At 41.2% G+C, this 19,824-nt stretch overlaps 1 protein-coding gene across 2 annotated transcripts in view; it reads right to left on the bottom strand.

Moving 5' to 3' along the window:
- The window catches only part of PPP6R2 (protein phosphatase 6 regulatory subunit 2), a 111,039-nt gene extending 91,215 nt beyond the window's left edge, over positions 1–19,824 (bottom strand). For both annotated transcript variants that reach the window (XM_067317620.1, XM_067317621.1), the window contains exon 1: positions 19,743–19,824. The gene's annotated coding sequence lies outside the window, so the exon portion shown is untranslated. The remainder of the gene's footprint in view (positions 1–19,742) is intronic.

The raw sequence follows: 19,824 nt of genomic DNA, 5'->3' as shown, positions 1-19,824 counted from the left end.
TACAGTCACGTTATTTTTCTATACTCACCCAGACAATGCAGTCTGAGTATCATAATTCAGCACTGAATTCATAGGCAGCAACTAAACAACTATTAAGACTATTCAACTTAACTTCCCCATCTTAACAGATTCATAACTGGAGCTACAAAAATGCATTGCCTCTGCCTTTGTAAACAGATTTTACATTATTCCAGTATACTAGTGTCACAACTTTTACATCCAGGAACTCAGAATGTATTTTCAATTTTCAAGACTCTTCACTTTTTTCCAGAAGTGCATTTACACAATACAATATATACTAATTATCAAATCTGCAACTGAAAGGAAATAAGTTCCACTAGACACACTACAGTGAGGAACACTGCTTTGAAAGCTGCTTCAAGTTATCATTCTAATGAACAGCCGCAAATGGCATTCCTTCAAAAAAATAAAGTCAAAAACTCCTCAGAGCAAATAATAATCCTACATTTTTTGCAACTCTAAAAATATCACCCTTGTTCTTGATTTTATTTCTATAGAGTGAACAAAAAGGTGTGAGAATGTTTCATTTGCTTCTATACAGGCATTTTAAGATGCCATTTGAACTGATAATCCCATGTAAGATACAGCCGTAACACAGGAATTACAAAAGTCTCATAAAGAATACACCTAGAAATCATGTTGGATACAGGGAAGCAAAAAAGCCAGCAACACTTCCCAGAAGTCTTGCCTTTAACATACATTATTTGTTTACGTGGCAAGAGGCTTGCTCTGTCTGAAATTAGCAAAATGCAAGCAAGACTCCTGATTTAACATCAACTTGTTAATAACTTTTAAAAGTTATCTTTTGGGAAACTGATTTAAAAAAAAAAAAAAAGGAGTTTCATGATTCTACTAATGACTGTTTGCATGCTATTTTCTCTGAAATTCAACTTGCATAACAAGAGCTCAGAGAACATTTTTCTTTGTACTACCACAGAAACAACTTTGCAGAGTAAATGGAAAAAGTGTCTGGTTCCAAATCCTTCAAGTAGGCTTTGGCAGTCTGCAGCTGAGAAGTAACATACTCTGAGCTGTCGGGTCCATGGGAAGATGAAAGAAGCAGCACTGCTAAGTTTTTCAGTACCTATTAACAGAATTACAGGCTAACCAGCCAGGAGAAATACATCTGGCTAGCTCCTACAGTAACAACTTTTGCACCACCAACAAAGGCTACAGATCTTCTAGACAGTCTTCCGCACAAGTCTAGCTTGCCAGAAAGAACCAGTAACAATAAATAAGTTTACTAACTGAAGAGGTGCTTGGTCTCATTTTTGCTTCCTCCCATTCTTTTATTAACAAACAAACAATAAAGCAGCACTTCACAATTTAAAAAGATCACTGCATAAACACCATGCACATGCAATAGCTCTGAAGGGGAAAAACTGTCTGGTGACCAGAAAGTCCCCTTTCCTGAAGAAGATCTCCAGATTGCCAAACAGACCTGTCAGGGCTTGCAGGTGGACCGGGGGGTGGGGGGGAGGTGTTCCCGCTTTCCTTGCAAATGAAACTGAACCATTACCAGCACCAGCGAGTGGAAGGCAATGTTTCATCATGGCCTTCCTCTACAGTCTCCTGAATACTTTACCAAGTTTGTACAGGAATTGGACATTTTTCCTTAAGCATTCATAGCCTTCTTTAAGGCTCCGTTTCACTTGCTTACAGTGGCATTTTAAAAAAATCACGTTCTACCACTAGAAGCAAGGTCTAGCTAGAAACTTTTCTAACATCTGAGAGAATAATTCCAAAATACCCATGTCAGGCTGTGGCATCAGATACGGAATGTGCATCTACAGTGGCCAACCTCTTTTGAGAGGCAGATTACCCATTTTCACACTCTGCGTAGTTGGGGGGCACCAAAAGAAGGTTTAGAAAGGTATCGAGCCTAGATTCAACCTTGCGAAGTATTTTGCATCACCTCACAGTGTTTGACCTTTCTGTGTCAGGCCTTGTAAAACTACTGCTATTTCTACACGCAAAAAGTGTTTACCATCAACCCAGAAAAACAGCACTCTGATTAGAAGTTGCTTCTGGGTGCACAGTCTATACTGCTTATTCCACTTTTCAATGCTGGAATTTTCTTCACTTTCATTTGGTGGTCAGTGCACATTCGGAAAAGTCAGTTTCCCCTTTTCTGGGAACAGTGTTTCCTATCTGGGGTAGCTTACAAGAACATGAGCAAGCATATGGACCATCAGGAATAAAATGAGCCCACTAATTATTGCACAAAATTCAAGTTAATACAAATATGAAGTTAATTGGCAATCTAAAGTACAGCTAAAGCTGAATTTGTAAAAGTCAGGAAATAGAGCAATACACACCAACCACACCCTATAATACTAACTCTGACCTCTGGAATTGGCAAGTACCCACTGGGGATATACCACAAGAATGATTCAGAGAGTTCTTCCTTAATAAGCAGATCCAAGCAATGACTAAGTATGTCATTTTATGCAGTGTGCTGTGTTCCACAGAATTAGATGCTTTTATTCTGGTGCTTACATAACACTGGACTCATGACAACCACATTGAACAGTTCACAGATCATTTTCAGCAGGTTGCCAGGGCTCACAGTGATGCGAGACAAAATACATGTGCATTCAAAAGAATCAGGGACTCCTATGCCAAAACATGAGTAATGCAAACAAAGGCAACTGTCTGTTCCTGTTGTGAGGACCATAGCACAACAGTGTAGTCTTGTGGCACACAACAATCCTTAAGCGCTTGCTGCCCTGTAGGGTAACGTTTGAGAGAAATTTCTTAAGACAGAAGTAAAGGCATGGCAACATCATGCAAATCAAGGATGTTTGCGCACAGCATTGTCTGGAGTTCAGCAGCTTTAACTCATAAGGATACGAGACAACAATTTCCTATAGCAGCCATAGAATCACAGAACGGATGAGACAAATGTACCTCTGGAGAACACCTAGCCCAACCCTCTGCTCAAAACAAGATCAGCTACAACAGGTTGCTCAAGAACACGTCCAGTCAGGTTTCTGAATATCTCCAAGGATGGAGACTCTACCACCTCTCTGAGCAACCTGTTCCAGTGCTCAGTCATCCTCATAGTGAAGAAGTGTTTTCTTGTGTTCAGCTGGAATTTAATGTGTTCCAGTTTGGGCCTGTTGCCTCTCGTCCTGTCACTGGGCACCACTGAAAAGAGTCTGGCCCCATCTTCTTTATACCCTCCCATCGGATATTTATTGACACTGCTAAGAACCGCCCTAAGCCTTCTCCTCTCCAGGCTCAACAGTCCCAGCTCTCTCAGCCTTTCATGAGAGATGCTCCAGTTTCTTCATCATCTTTGTGGCCCCTTTGCGTGACTCACTACCAGGTCTATGTCCTTCTTGTCCTGGGGAGCCCAGAACTAGACCCAGCACTCACCAAGGCTGAGCAGAGAGGAAGGATCACCTCCCTCAACCTGCTGGCAACTCTCTGCCTAATGCAACCCAGGAGGTCATTGGCTGCCTTTGCTGCAAGAGCACATTGCTGACCCATGTTCAACTTATTGTCCTACTGGGACCCCCTGGTCTTTCTCTGCAAAGCTGGTCTCCTGCCAGTTGGCCTCCAGCCTGTCCTGGTGCACAGGACAATTTCTCTCCAGGAACAGGTTTGCATTTACCTTATTGAACTTCATGAGATTCCCGCTGGCTCATTTCTCCAGCCTGTTGAGGTCCCTCTGAATGGCAGCACGACCATCTTGTTTATTAACCACTTCTCCCAGCTCTGTGCCATATAGTGTATCCCAAAAATGCTCCATTTCATCCTTTCAGAAGATGCACTATGTTATTTGCCAAGGAGCAGGAGAGTGCATCATTTAAAGGAATGAATCAAGCTTGTCAGGATGCCTGTGATTTTTCAAATATTTCATGATGGCTGTTCTGCATAACAGATGATCAGAACAGTATTACACGTTTCAAAGCAGAAATAAAGAAATAATTCTGTTAGTGAATCCGTTTAAAACAGCTGAAGAATATACTCCAGACAGAGTAGATGATCTCTCGTTGAAATAATTTTCTCCAGTTCCTACTTTCACTGGAAAGACTGAGGGAAATCTTGAGAATTTTGCACCTTCTACAGCATGGAGCACGAAGGAAGTCATCATCTTCTGAATGCACTTACTGCATCAAATTCTCCCCTAATGCCAAGGCCCTGAGCACTAACAGCACTCAAGTCTCTTTACTTTTGCTGTGGCATGCAATACTTCAGTTTCCTGAGGACTTAACTGTTGTTACCTTTCAAAAGGTAACTGCTTGCAATATACAGCCTAGATGATCTATTACAGTATTCCCAGCCTCTGACACTGCCGTGCTATTTCTTCACATCTTTACACCCCAGGCTTGTATCCCCACAACTGCCTCCTCTCCTTCAAACCCCACTGCAACTAACTGCCTCTGTAACTCCAGTGTGATCCCACACTGACACCTCCTGTTCCCTCACTGTCTTGCTCTCATTTTCCAGCCCTATGGCCCCTGCCACTGTCATTTCAACTTCTCCCACCACTTAGTACAGCCAGAAGCCTAAGACAGGTGGAGATGGCTCAGTACAGTACAAGCACAGATCTAGCAGAGCTTGAATTTGGCACCATGCCTTGCCATTGAAGTATATCCACAGTAAAAATAATGGATGCCTTATAGCTGTCTATTGTTCTTCCCTGGGTTTAAACTGTTCAGAATCTAGATCTCTGTCTCTCAAGGAAGAATCCTGAGCTAGTCAAATATTTCTGGAGCTCACTCTCAATCCCATTTTGCATTCAACTTTAGGATCCTACTTCAGATTCTTAAAGAACATGCTCTCAATGCTCATTTTCAAGATTAACCAAAGCAGATTAAAAGGTTTCTTCATTCATTTTATCATGTAGCAAAGATAAAACCAAGGATCTGCATCAATTCCTCTGGATGTACATTCATGCAAGGCCTGAAGAAAGGTGAAAACAATTCCAGTGAAGAAAAGTTTGCTAATTAAATGAGAGGTAAAACTCAAGAAGAAAGATTTTTTTCAGACTATTACGAAATTATGCCTGAGAGGTCTGTGGCTGTCTAGATAAACCAAAGTAATACTGAAGCTGAAGTCCACTACTTCAACAAGAACAATTAAACCCCTGTCAGGCAGTCGCCCATTGCCTTGCTCCCAACTACGCTTCTCCTGCACAGTAGCTGTCCATGGAGTTACAGGGGAAAAAACAAAAAAACAAAAAACACACACATCAAGGTAGACAATACAGAATGCCTCTTCACCAACCTTTTACTTCTTTCAAACCCACCTAATCTCTAACGTAGAATTTAGGCTTCTTTAATAGGCACCGTTCCAAATTCAAACTGGTATCATGTCTGCCCTTGATAGTCATGGCATCTTTGATAGTACTAGGAAATTCAAACTTATTACAGAGGAGTGTTTTTGCCTGAAATAATGGTTTCCTCTTTAGAGACTTGCAGACACCCTTTGAAAGCCAAGTCTCGGCAGGCTTTACCTCTCTTGCTCCCCAGCATAAAAGCTCCGAGGTCACATCAAGCCAACGACAACAAAAATAGATATTATGGACTGTTATTTGACACGCTCCACATGCTTTCACAAGTAATGCTACCATGGGTGGACATTATTTTAAGTATGGTCTGTCACGAGCAATAAAGTCCAAAGCATAAAAGTAAAATAGCAAGATACAATTCTGTCTTATAGAGGTATCCAGAGTCTTAATCTCCCAAGACCACTTAGGCAAACCTGTTCATAGCTTAATGCTACCCTTAAACCATAGCTTAGTACTACAGTGAAAGACTATTCTCAAAGCTATGAGGAAAAAAAAGAAAACAAGGTTTTGGTTATAACCTGTGAAACAATTCAGTTCTCACAGCAGACTGAAGTAGGCCTTAGGTATAAGAACATAATTTTACATGCAACAGCTGCAATAAATTAAGGGAACTGAGATGAAATCAGCAGCTGTCCTTAATAGAGCAACCTGAACGAATCCCAACCAGCCTTATCTGTTTCCAGACTAAGATCCTGCAATCCAGCCCAACCTTGCTCAAAACAGCTAGCTATAGGTTCAGTGAAAATAAAGTCAAGGGATGTTATCTAGAGAGAGTTCTCTATGAAAATCTGGAAGAGTCATCACTGCAGTTTCAAGAAGCCCTTAGAAGTTTCCAGGACATGAATAAAATATCTATTTTAAAATCATTTTACATAAAATGTTTACATAAATACATTTTCCTTCATCACTGTTCTCCTTTTCCTTCTCACCTTCCCTCACTCCTTTGCCCCACTCTGTTTAGAAACTCAGAATTAAGGGCAAAGCAGGAGAAACCAGAGTCCTCAAAGCCAGTAACAGTTCCAGCAACTGTCCATGTACATGCTACTTAGCGCATGCATCCCACTGGACATCAAAATCTTATGATCAGAAGTTTCCATCAAGCTCTGCCTGCACACCTACACCTCAAGTCTTAAGAAGTGCAGAAACCCATTATAGTTTTTATTCCCTTCCACAATTGATCACACAAAATTATAAATTGTGTCTATTATACTCAGCTGACTTTGTAGTTAGGTATTATCCTCGTATTGGGATACTTAAATACTTTAAACAAAACCTGTGAAGATTACTAAGACTGAAAACATGGTATAAGAAATTTAAAAATAATAAACTAAGTCTCTTTTTTATTACCTTATCTTCCCTCCACCCCCTCAAAGTACCACAATCTTCTGTGATGAACAGTCAAAAGCTTCTGTTTTGTTTAGGTGAAGGATGCAGCTCTAGGGGAGGGAGGGGGGAAAAATAAACAAAATAAAAAGATTGTCTGTAGGCTGCTTTCAGAGTGGAAGGCCAGCAAAGCTTTGTTTGATGGCAGAGCAGCCTTCTGGAGGGTCTTCTGGAGCAGGAACAGGTTCTTCTAGTAAATGCATGAACTCTGATGCTGTTAGCTCTCCAGCACGCTTCTCCGCTTCAGAAAGGAACAGGATACATTATCATTCTGCCAAACTCAGGCAAATATTGCCTTCTAAATGACAATGAGAAGATAAATTTCCCTACTGATCACATCAACCTGGCATCCCAAAAGATCAGTCACCCGCCTGTGGTACCAATAAAGCCGAGGCCACAATACACATTAATGGCATTCTTGGGACAGATTCAGTATCTGGGTTTTAATATTTCAGAAGTACTGAATCCAGTGCCTATATATTGGGAATTTTCACTGTGGTTGAGTACGATGAGACCCGTGCCTTATGCAGCAGTGTTGAAATTCATCTTGCTAGAAGCACCACAGCACCAGCTAGTTCTTAACCTACCCGTCCTTCTATCATGTGGCACCAGCTCCGCAGCTCCTTCATCCCCTTATCATCCCCCCAACACTGGCACGGGATTCTTCTGCCACGTTGTTCAGGGCCTGCCTTGCGACTGTTTCTCCCCCCTCACCATCAGAAGACAGTAGAGGAAAATCTCTGCCCCAAATCCTAATCTGTTTAGAAACCATATACAACCTTAGGCGGCACATGACTACAGCAGGCACGAGCATCATCCCTTCCTAGATCTCCTAGCCATGGCCACAGCGGTCATGTAAGGAAACAACGCACTGAACATAGCATTCTGTTAGTGCTTATGGGTACTATCATATAAATAAAGATGTGTTTCAGCTTCCTGAGAGATTGCTTAGCATGAGTTATTGATTTGAAAATACTTAGATACATTTATAATTATGAGATAAAATTTATTTTAACCAGAATAGTATTTTACCAATTAGCTAAGAGCCTACTTTTGTTTTCCTCTTCTGAACTAATGTTTCTTCAGTTTCTTAACATCTAATCAACAAATGAAAGACACCTATGTTTACATTCCTCAAACAGACAAACACTGAATTCACAAGTACTGCCAGAGACTTAGTCTGGTATAACAGCATACTAAGTATTTTTCTTTTCTTAAGTAAAAAACTGCTGCAAGCAAAAACTGATGAAGGCTTGTCTGGCGTACAAATATGCACGCAAAATTAAGAGTTACTTCTAATTATTCTGTGCTTCTGAAGTTCCCTAATAAAGAGATGGTATCAAGAAGTACTTTGTTTTGATGATCAGCTTTATCCCCATCTATTATCTAGCTAATCAGCCTTCTAACTGATGCCCAACCCCATGCTAAGGATAAAATTTGCACAGCCTTCTTTTTTTAAATGTTACATTTTTAATTAAATTCAACACACCCAAACACTGAAGAAACTGCAATACTTTAAAAATGCAAGAAAGAGCTAGTCATAAGAATATACTAAACTCAGTGTGAACTGTAACATAATAGCACAAAAAATGGTTCTTTTTTCTAGGTCAGTCAAAAGCATATGGAGCTAAACACAAGCCAGAGAATTAAGGTCCACAGACTACCAGTTTACTGTCAACTATGAGAGAATAGTAATCAAAATTTTTAACCTCTGTTTCACCCAATCACTAATAATTTAACAAGATGAAGAGTTAAATAGTTTCAGTTACGATTCTCCGATTCTAGAGCCTGTCTCCTCTATGAAAGCAAGCATCATCAGCATTTACAAGCAGCCCCAGAGGGATTTTTGTGTTTCACTTTAAAGATTAACCTTTAAGTGTAAGATTTGCAATTTGCTTTGAGTATTAAAAAGGTAACACACAATCATTTTTAAAACAAGTGAAACAAAGTCATGGATTTTTTGATTTACATCTATCTTCCAAAACTCTTCAGACATTCCTTTCTTCATTCATTTGTACTGTTTACATTAGTAAACAGGACTTTGATGCCACTTTAGCTGTTTACTTTAAGTTGCTTAAGCAACAAATTAAACCTTTCCAGGGTTATCACAGTTAAATTCTTCAGAAACTAATTGTTAATAATTAGGAGTTTATCTCAGAAATGAGATGCTGGTATTTTACTGGGGCACATAGGCAGCATTTTACAGAAAAAACACGTTGCCAGTAAAGTCATTCCCCACACAGATCTCTGGTTCCTGGATTTTTTTTAAATGCACACAGTGAGTAAGGCAGTATCACAAAGACGCATCATATCACTCAGACTATTAGACAGCGAAGCAGCAGCATTTGCAAACTAAGATTTCCTGTTGCGCTTTACGGGAAGATCAAGAGCTGTAAGCTTCAGATACACCTATTTTATCAGTACCATGATGTCCTCAAATGAGCAAGGAAAACAACTGACTACACTCCTTTAATGGTCTTTTATACAAGTTCAAAGCTTCAGAGCTACTTCTGTGCCTACCTCTAAATTTATTAAAACATTTCGGCCTTTTGCACGCTGCAATCTTTTTCAGAGTATTCTGATGCTGCACTGTTGTACCACCCAAACTAGATGGGAGCAAGAGACAATGCCGTTTTGCCAAAACGGTAACAATCAGTGCCTTAAAACAGGGTATTAAATAACATGCATTTTAGTTTCCTCAGTATTTCAGGACATCATATAGACAGTCCACATGAACTAAGAACTCAATTTAGGTAAAGTTGTTCTACAGTTATAATAAGTATTAAGACAGTTTAGAAGAAAAATCTTATATGTGACAACAGAGCACCTACTTGTTTTCCCTGCATGGCACCACTTGAATTATGTTTATGAGATAAGTTTCACTTGTCATAAAAAACAGCAAGGAAAAAAAGTCATTTGGAAATTTTAGACCCATGCTTTGGAGTTTAAGGGGCATTACCCAGACAAATAAACTTTGAAGCTCAGTATGCTCTTAAAAACCACAAACAAGAATTATGCATTGACAATTTTAGGCCATAGTTTGCCATGTATTTAAACCAACACTGCTGCCAAAAAAAGTTTTTTTGCAAGTTTTCTTCTCCCATGTGGTACTAGCAGAAGCATTTTTCAGCCGCATCACTCCCCCAAAGTGGTTCACAATGCAGCTTCACAAATGCTTGTGCCAGCAAAGGGCGAGGGGAGAGAGAGAATGAGAAGCAGGTATGAGCAGCAAGGAGGGGACAGCTTTGGGGCAGTAATGCCAGCTTAAAGGCATATCAAACTGTGGCTTTAGGCACAAGTTCTAAGTAGCAGCTCACATTGACACTAAGCAGCCCTAGTCGTAACCAACAATATTCATAAAAGTAGTACAGATTCTGTAGTAGAAAATACAAAGGTTTCAAATTATTGGAAAGGCTGTTATTTCTTTTGCCAAATTTAATAAAGGATTCCAGAGATTGTATAAACTTCGGGAAAAGAAGTTAATGTCAGCCTTCCCCAAAAGATCATCGATAAGCTCTCCACGCCTCTATACAGTAAATGCCTCAGAGAATGCAAAATATGATAGCTACAGGAATACAGTATCATCTTAGTGACAATTTCTTACTATCATAAAACTTTATATTCAAACTTCCTTTGTGTTGCAACTAACTGTTGAGTTACAAGGAGTCACACTAAGCTATGAATTTGTGTGTAACACTGAGTTTATTTAAATAACAATTCCCAAGTCAGAAATTCAGTTTCAAGCAAAGCCTGCTATAAGCAGCAGAAACATGCTTGCCCCAGTGTTTGTACAGACAAGCGTTCTCTCCAACGCTGAGAGTATTTGTTACCATAAGTTTTCGTGATGGGAATACTCAGCATCCCAGTGGACTTTACAAGCATCTCAGCTTGAGAGAAGTATTTTCAAGTTAATTTAGAATCCGACTTCTCTAACTAGGATGGACACAAAAGACTATCAATCTCTTCTAAAGATGAGAGCGCTCATTTTGCTTTTTGCAGGTAGTCCTTCTATTTTGGGGACAAAGTTTTATTCTCAGCCAGAAAATCCTACAGTGACATTTTAAATAATTTCCTTATTCCTTCTATGGGAAATCTGAACAGCACAATAAGGTACCATATGAAGAGAAACCCCCCCCCCCCCCGGCAAGCTAGCAAGCCGGTACGTTTACATGGTGCAATACAACGCTGTACAGAGATACTAGCTCAAGTTTCGAAAACAGAAGAGGCACATTAGCACCGTACTGAGCTGGAGGTGACGTAACAGTACTGCTTCCAGCTTCAGAGCTTGTTCATGGGTCTCTGCATCATGTTCAACTGCACCGTACAGACATAACCTCAGGAGCCTAAACGAAATTTCATTCTACTGCTACAAATAACAGTCGAGGTAAGAACAAAGAAGCGATGAGGAAGAAGGAAGCATTCTAGGTTTCAAGTAATAAATATCATTACAGAAAAACAGCTTGTGGCACTTAGTCCCTGAAAGCAGGCAGTGTCAGCCATCTCAGAATTAGGTAGGGGGAGGAGAGGAAAAAAAAATCAATATGGGCCTACAACAACAAAAAATCTGTTGAGGGACAGGAGACAGTGCAGGAGGAGGGTCCTCTCTCAATTCCCCTAGTTACTCATACATACTTGTGCTGTTATCAGTATGTTGCTGTGTTGTTAAACATTATGCATAAACAAGTATTTTGACAGGTAAAACACCCACAAGCTTTAAGCCTACTAGCTCTCGGCTTAATCGATATCCCGAACGTGAAGCTTCACAAGTTATATAACACGCTGTAAATTGTGAACCAGAAACACATTTAGGTTTGTCACGTGTGTCGCCAGATTCTTCCCCCCCCCTTTTTTTTTTTTTTAAATACTGCAAATAACCCAGTATGGTATCACCCTGTCTGCCCTGCCTCTCCCCGCACCCCCCTTAAAAAAAAAAAAAAAGTCAAAATCATCTCCAACACTAACACCACGCTTCCCCTCCAGCCCCCAATTTTCAGTCATATCTTCCATTCCATGAATTACATTTTCAATGTTATTTTGGCTTATTTCTTCTGCGCACTAAGCAAGGGTTTGGGGTTTTGGTGTTTGTTTTTTAACAAATCTTTCAACAACACTGCCTGGTCTTCCCCCATCTCCTGCCCATTAGGCAGCCAGAGTTTAAACCAGCCAACATACACAAATTGTAGTGATTTCCTTCCAGCAAGAATTACGTTTCATATATCAAAAACTTAAATAATATATGTAGGTCAATGGGAGATTTCTCTCTTTTTATTCAGGGCCTTTGAGATACTCCTGTTTCTCCAAACACAAGGTCTTCAGTCAGGCTGTTAGTGATTTTGTAAAATTCTGCTTTTCCCAAAATAAATATATTTATGATTGCAGTACAGTCCACTAGCTCTGCTAACAAACTTTGGCTTTTAAACAATGTTTTTCTCACATGGCAAATTTTTACTTTGAGTACTAATTAATTTAATTTCACTTAACAGTTTGTTGCAAAAACCCAAACATATACTGAAACCCCAAGTACACACTAATTACCTTTATTTGCTGTTCTATTCTAAAACTAAAAATATTTAAATAGTTTTGTTCTTGGGAACTGCACCAATTCATTCCAATGTTTCCTTTCAGGTATTTTCAAAAACAACACTTGTAAGCTCATTTCAATTGAGTAAAAATTCTGTTCATGAAAAGTGATCTCAAAGGGCCGAGGTCTCTCCCCGGGAGAGGGAAGAGGCACACCACCTGAGCAGAGCTACTATTTGAAGCGGAGTGGAAAAAGCGGGAGGCCACGGACACACTCGATGCAGGACGAAAGCTGCCACACTCAAAGAACTAGAGATGTCAGCATTAATTTGAAACAGTTATTTTATAGGGACTACAATCAACTAAAAATAAAGACAACAGAAGCAACAGGAAAAACAGGTAACAACACAGGCAACCAATTTCATAAGAGGAAACAGTGGGTACAGCGTAACATAAATGAAAAAAAATCAAATATGCATTTATTCCTGGTGCTGTATCCCTAAAATATTGAGTGCATTTCTGCAAAATTTGGCATCCTCAAACCTTTTCAAATTTTTGTAAGCAACTCTGCTACTTCATCCTTGAGTCTCAAAACAAACAAACACCACACCACTCAGATGCCTGTAACAATCCCTACAACTCGTCATAATTAATTAATCTTTAGAGAAAGTACAAGAAGATTGACTATTCACACTTACTGTATTAGTGATCACAGACTTCATAAGGGCCTCTTCACACTAAACAGTGAAGAAACACATGGAGAAATCTTGTCTTCTGCACCATGGGCCTTACTATTTAATTTTATTTATGACCCAAACTAGGCAGATGATCACGGTATTGTATAGCCACTCTCTGGTTAACATCTCTATGTCTCAATCAGATCTGGAAAACCAACTGCATTGGCCACGTATATGATGAAGACTCGTATTTGGCTTATCCCGTTGGTCTTGCATCGATAAGCTTAACTTGCTGATTTTGAATCATTTAAAGACATTGCTTTCAACCTCAAACTTATCAGTCAGCTATGAAAGAGGAAGATCCATCGAGCAGAGCTAAGGGCGTAGCACACTGCAAAGCATATCCAGTGTCTCATTTACCTTACGACCTGCCAAGGGCGAGAATGCAATCCCAGAGATGAGGAGGTCCCCCGAGAATCTCTGCCCAGCAGGTCTCCTGGAATAGGATGCGTCTCACCTAACTTGCAGACATTTATACTATAGACATCTAATCTGAATCAGTCACCCAGACCCACTTTACAGTCAAAGAGAAAGGAGCAACCTCTAAAGCAACACTCATCTCTATTTTGGACTTCTGCATCAGGAGAAAATAAGCACCCCTCTCTCCATTGGCTAAAAAAGGAATCCTAAATGGTTACCTCAGATATAGGTATTTACATCACAGATATACAAACTTCAGTGAGAGGTCTCCAACCCCTTGTAAGTGAAGGTAGACTCTGAAATACAGTGTTAGGAAAAATGACTTGAAGTTATGGGAGGAAATTAAAAAAAAAAGACTTAAGAGAAAGTTTAGGATACACCATGGACAATGCAATGTTAAAAAAGATATAAAGGACTGAGAGAACGCACAAGAAGTGAGAAACAAATGAGCACTCAGGAAAATTTTCTGTGCTTAAAAAAAAAAAAGCAATAGAATCAAGTCGAAATCCAGCATTTAGCATTTTTTAGATTGTTAAACAGAGTGTTGATTGAGCACCTGTTGACCATTAACTGGGTACTCTATGGCTCAGGAGTTCAGGTGGTCAGGACTTTGGGTGGATGACCTGGTTATTACACCCACTGTGTTTAGTTTGATTTAATCTAACACGAAATCACATCTTCTGTTAGCACTGCTGCAGTCTCACTACTCCCAGCCCCTTTGCATTTATACTGCCTCGCAAACATCCTGGCATTGGTGCTCATCTGTTCCTACCGTGCCTATTCAGTAAACTAAACGTGCAGAAAATTAACGACGGGCTGGGGGGGGGGGTGGTCCTCTGCCAGTTTGGATCCCTGCAACAACTTAGTGAAGCATGTGAGCAGCACTAATGCAAAGGGACGAACCGAGAACACGCAGCACCCCAGACCTAGGTTAGCTGAAATCAGAACCACGCCCTATTTAAACGCAGACAGCCAGGGACCTGCTCTTTTTCTTCCTCTCTTTCCTAGGTCATACGGTTCTGTATGCTCCCTTAGGTCAGCGCTATCTATGCAACTACACATCAAGCTGGCTGAGGGAGCTGATCCAGCTGAAAACTACTCACTTTACATAGCGTTAGTATTCAGTCAGATCTGCTCCCCAAGGTGGCACACCACATGGTTACACAAATATTAATGCCAACACATGGCAACCTGGATTTAGGCCAGCTTATGTTGCCGAAAAACTGCACCCTTAGTTCTCTGACTGGGGAAGACTGGATACAGTTTTCAAGTCTGTTAACCAATAGCCTCAATTATCCTTCTAAAAAGTGCAAATCTCTCTTCACACAAGAAAATGTTACTAAATGTTACTGTGTGCTACACCGTGTTTTGAAGGAACAACAAAAGTTACAAAGAAACACAACTCCTTCTCATCTCATCCCACCCCACATCCCCATGAAAAATTCTGCATGTGAAAGTAAGAAGCCGCTGAAAGAATCCATAGGTTCTGCAAAGCTATAAAGAATTAAGAGAAATAAAGAAATATAAATATACAGAAGAGAATCTAAGTCATTTATCACAATTTATCAGAAAGTGTCAGGGTATACCTATCATACACTTTCTCTGTTAATATAAATAAAACTATCGAGAGAGAAATCAAAGACAAAATTGGAAATGAAATCTTGTGTTCTTTCTTCTGATAGGTGGCAACAAGGAAGACCAGCCCCAGGACTGCAGACTTCCCACTCTTATGGTCTTCCTTTTAGTAAGTTGTGCCAATGTCTGCTTTGCTGCTTTTGCTCCTAACTCTGCCAAACAGAAACAGAGTTAAACTAACTTAATATTTATCAGCCTCACTGAAGGCCATGGTGTTCTCAATAGCAGCAAACTGCAGAACTGAAAAAAATAAACAAATAAAAAAAATTAAGAGACCAGCACAGGACATTCTAGTAAGAGCAGCGGACAGAGTCATTTGCAAACTGAACACAAACCTTTAATCAAAGGAATCAATATGTTTGGAAAGTTTTCTTTGCAAATATTGTAAATTGTCTACCACCCCACCTACCAAAACACGAGCTGGTGAAAGTTTCTTATTTTACATTGGTAATGAAATAGTTCAAAGCTCTGCCTGTCTGGCTTAAATAACTTCTTGAACTTTGCCATTTTACCATAATGTTATTTTCTCATGCCTTCCGGTTTCCTCTTCTGTAAAGATAAGATTGTGTCCTTAAACACCCGACACTGACACAATGGTAAGAAATGCAGTGTTTGCAATGTAGTAACATCCAGAGGCCCCAGTTCGGAGACAGGGTTCCAGTGCACCAGGCACCATGCAAACACGACAGAGATGCAAGCTCTTCGGGGCAGCAACCAATTCACACACAGAGCAAGAAAACAGGTAGACAGAGAAACTGAGAAGAAAAATTAGTAGTAGTCAGCAGTCACAGCTCGACAGCTGCAAAGCTTCCATGCTCAGGCTAATGATTTTAACTTCCTTCTTTTGACATTACGTTCTTTTAAGATAGCTCATCTTGATTTTGCTGACAACCCCCTTTCTAAAGCTCGGTGCCACATGGTGTTTAGCTTGAAGCGATCCCTGCCAAAGACGACAGTTTTAGTTATGCTGTAGGTATTGCTACATAATCATTTTATTATTATTACTACTTGTACTGTCTCAGGTTTATCTAGGACTAAATGGTATTAATAAGCAAGAAGAGAGAATGTCACTATTTTAATTCAATTAGTGATATCAAGCTTCCAACTTGCAGACCCTATCTGAACACAACATATGTTATGTGTACAATGTTCAAATTCTGCAAAAATACGAGCTTTTCTAATCATTAACATTCTTAACTGTGGCTATGAAAGCTTTGTTTTCTAAGTTAACTGTAACATTTATTTGCCTGAATTTCCTCCCATACCAGAATTAACGCTCAGGTAAAAACAGCCAAAACATCCAATGATCATGTCAGTATTGGTTATTGCACTGCTGACTGTTTTAGCAGATCAAAACAAGGAACTGAGAAGTCCATGACAGAAGGAATATACACAGGGAGAGGGAAAGAAAAAAGTATGATTAAAGAAACAAAAGGCCTAGAAACACAGCAGTGGATGGAAAAGACAACATACTTTTGCTTCTAATAATAGTGAATCAAAGACAACACTTAAGTTCCTCTTTTTTGCTACTGTTGGCCACACAGAGGCCACATTCTTCCCCCGATCCCTGCACAAACCCACTGACATCTGTGGATTTTCTGTGAAAAGGAGGTATCGCACAGTTACAAACTGATTCCCCAACCCGCAAAACATAATTAAGAACAGAAGTGTGTTACCCTATAAATAGGGCTAAAAGACTGTTACTCAAAATTGTGATTCCATATTTGATTGCTCAGATGGAGAGCTGATATCATTCATTAATACTAATTCATTAATACTAATTGAGGAGAGCAGAGTTAATAAACTGTTTTTCAATTTTCTTGATTTAAGGCCTAGTAAAACAGCAAGAATTCCTACAAACATTCCTCCCTATAATGTTCTCAAAAGAGTCCATCAGCTACTTAGTTCTTGATTTACTCTCAACTCATTGACCTCATCTGTTTTTCCTGCATCATTTATATCCAAGTTTCCCAGTTATTCTTGTCATTCTACTATTGTTTCAGAAATGTTACTATAACGAGATGCTCTTCTATTTCTTGGCATTCCAGTTCACCTATTTTTTATGACTGCGCTTATTACACTGTTCTAGCTATTGCCCTTCAGGCACTAACACTTTAGACTCCAAGCCGCTGTGTTAAGAAAACATACTACTTGATTATGTATGTGAAGTTATTTTCCCTAACATATAATCAACAGTTTCTACACTTACGCTTCTACAGACCTTATTAGTAGAGACAGAAAAGAAGAAAGCTCATCTTCGCTGATCCTCCTCCCCACCATGAACTCTGTTCAGACACATTACCTTTCTTCACTGAAATTCTGTACTACTAATCCCCTATTGCATTTCCGGAAGAAAAATAGTTTTGGTTTCTCTTTTGACACCTTAGCTGATAGCCAATAAAACTCAAGGGAGAATGTAGAAGGAAGCATTCCTTCCACGGAGCACAGAAAAACATGATCAGCTACACCTGGGATGTCTCCCTACCGAGGAAGGGGAGAAGCAAAGCTAAGTGATCCCTTCTTTTAGCTCAGAATCGTACTATCTGGGGATAGCGAGAATTTAATTCATTCCAGCCGAGGCCCCATCCAACCAATGAACCATGAGTCACAGGTGGCGGGGGGAAGCACACACAGAAGAACTGTCCATCCATAACAGCTCTCCTGGTACCCCTTTCCAAAGGATGACTTGCAAGGGTTTTTGAGTTCTCCTCACAAGGCAGCACTGCATATAACAGGCTATGCCACTAGCGATAGCACCCTGTCGTTTTCTAAAAGTAATTTAAACCTGCAGACTGAGGAAGCCTGAATACTATTAGAATAAAAACATTGTAAGCTTTTAAACATAGTTTTCTCTTTATTATTCACTTTTATTCAATATTCTCCCATTTCTGAACCATGAACTTACAAGTTCAACCTGTCCCGTCTACAATGCAACTATAAATTCATGAAACACTGGGTAAAGAACAAAAATGCTTCGGTGCTCCCTCCCATCCCCAAAACAAGTGCTCAACATCAGTCACTTCTTCATATTTTCAAGTCTGTAGGAATCTCCCAAAACCTCAACACTATTTTCTGCACCACACCTCTGATACCATTCTGCTACAGACTGAACTCTTCCCAAAAGGCTTCTGCAGCGCCTCAGACTTCCCACAGTTTCTAGACAGGACACTGTCCTGGGTCCCAGAATTTGCAACATAACACAAAGGAAGTATAAAAGCCACCAAAAGTAGATGCACATCAAATACATAAAAACAAAGTAAGTTTTTAATTTCGAGCAATTTTGTTCTTATCTGATTTTCATTCGCCTTCTCCTGAGCAAGTCTTTATTGGTACCACTTCAGCTGGTCAAGATCATAACCTGTTCCTATTGCATATTCCAAAATTTAACTTTGCTTACCATGGTATCACCATCAGTTGCTATGGAAATTACTACACTACCATCCACTGGATTTTTTTTTTTTAAACCATTAAAAGCAAACAGTTTGCCAAAATACTTTTAAGTGACAGAGTAATAGCAAAAGTCATAAATGTTTACTCCCTCATCATTCTTAAAGCAGCGCTCTATAAAAGAAAAGCTTGCTAGTAAGCGATTACATGCTTGGCTTCCAACACATGTGTAGCTCATAACAGGACTGGGTCTAAAAATTGCAACTTTGTTCTATGCTTTTGATGACAAAAATAAACTATGCTATGGAAACAAGCTTTAGTCTTAAAAATACTATTTTTTAAGCAGGAGATCAAGACATAAAAAATACCTTAAGTCCTTCCAAGTTATCTCAATTTCTCTTTTTCACTTCCTAGTTTGTTTTTTTTAAAGCTAGTACAAAACAAGGCCTTCAAATTAGGAAAGAAACCTTCATTAGATTGGTCAAGAAAAAGTCTTCCTGCGAGATCATGTGCTGTAGTAATTCGATCTGCGGCTACAGCTCCTACCACAGTGCCTGTACGTTAATAAGACCAGCCCAATGACATTATTTTCGCACATTGCGCACGTCAGAGCCCGCGGGGTCCCTTGAGGAAGACCCGCGCTGCGTGCGCCCAAGTCACCGGGTCTTGCTGAGCGCGCTGACCCCAGGCTCTGACCTTGCCGGCAGCCTCTCCTGACAGCTCCAGCCACTAGCCAGCTGCTGCGAAGGGGCCACCAGAAGAGCCAGGCCACTGCATCCTCTCAGCCAACCTCACCTGCTCAAAAGCCAAAACGCAAGGCGGCGAGGAGCTAGCTCCGGCATCGGCTGCGCTCGCAGACAAGCCGGTTCCCCCCGATGCGACGCGACGCGGCGCCCCGGAACTCCAGCGCGCCCGGAGGAACGCAGCGGCGGGCCGACAAGAAATTAAAGAAAATGGACCTCCGCAATCAAAGCTGCGGCGCAGCCGGCGCGATCAGCGCCGCCGGGACCGACGAGCCGTTACGGAGGGAAAGGAGAAAGCGGAGCAGGCGGAGCGGGATGCGGCCCGGCGCCCGGGCAGCGCCGCGGGGCCGGGGCCGGGGCCGGGCGGCTCCGGGGGGCGGCGGCGCTGACAGGGCGGCGCGGCGCGGGGCGGCAGGCCGCACCGCCTCCACCTCCGCGCCGGGCCCGGCGCCGCAGGAAGCAGGAAGCGGCCGGCGGACGGGCGCAGGCCGGGCCGAGCGCCCCGGCCGCGGCAGGCGGCGGCGGCGCGGGCCGCGGCGGCGGTGACAGCTCGGCGGCGGCGGCGCGGACGGCGGGCCCGGCCGCGGGTCTCACCTGCTGGCGCTCCGGCCGGTCGCTCCCCGCCGCGGCGAGGCCGCCGCCGCGCGCTGCCTGGGCTGCGGGGGCGGGCGGGTCG

Source organism: Apteryx mantelli, chromosome 1 (assembly GCF_036417845.1).
Source record: "Apteryx mantelli isolate bAptMan1 chromosome 1, bAptMan1.hap1, whole genome shotgun sequence".
Taxonomy (NCBI): domain Eukaryota; kingdom Metazoa; phylum Chordata; class Aves; order Apterygiformes; family Apterygidae; genus Apteryx; species Apteryx mantelli.
Note: the sequence above shows the minus strand (reverse complement) of the source record. Positions and strands in the feature narration are given on the sequence as shown.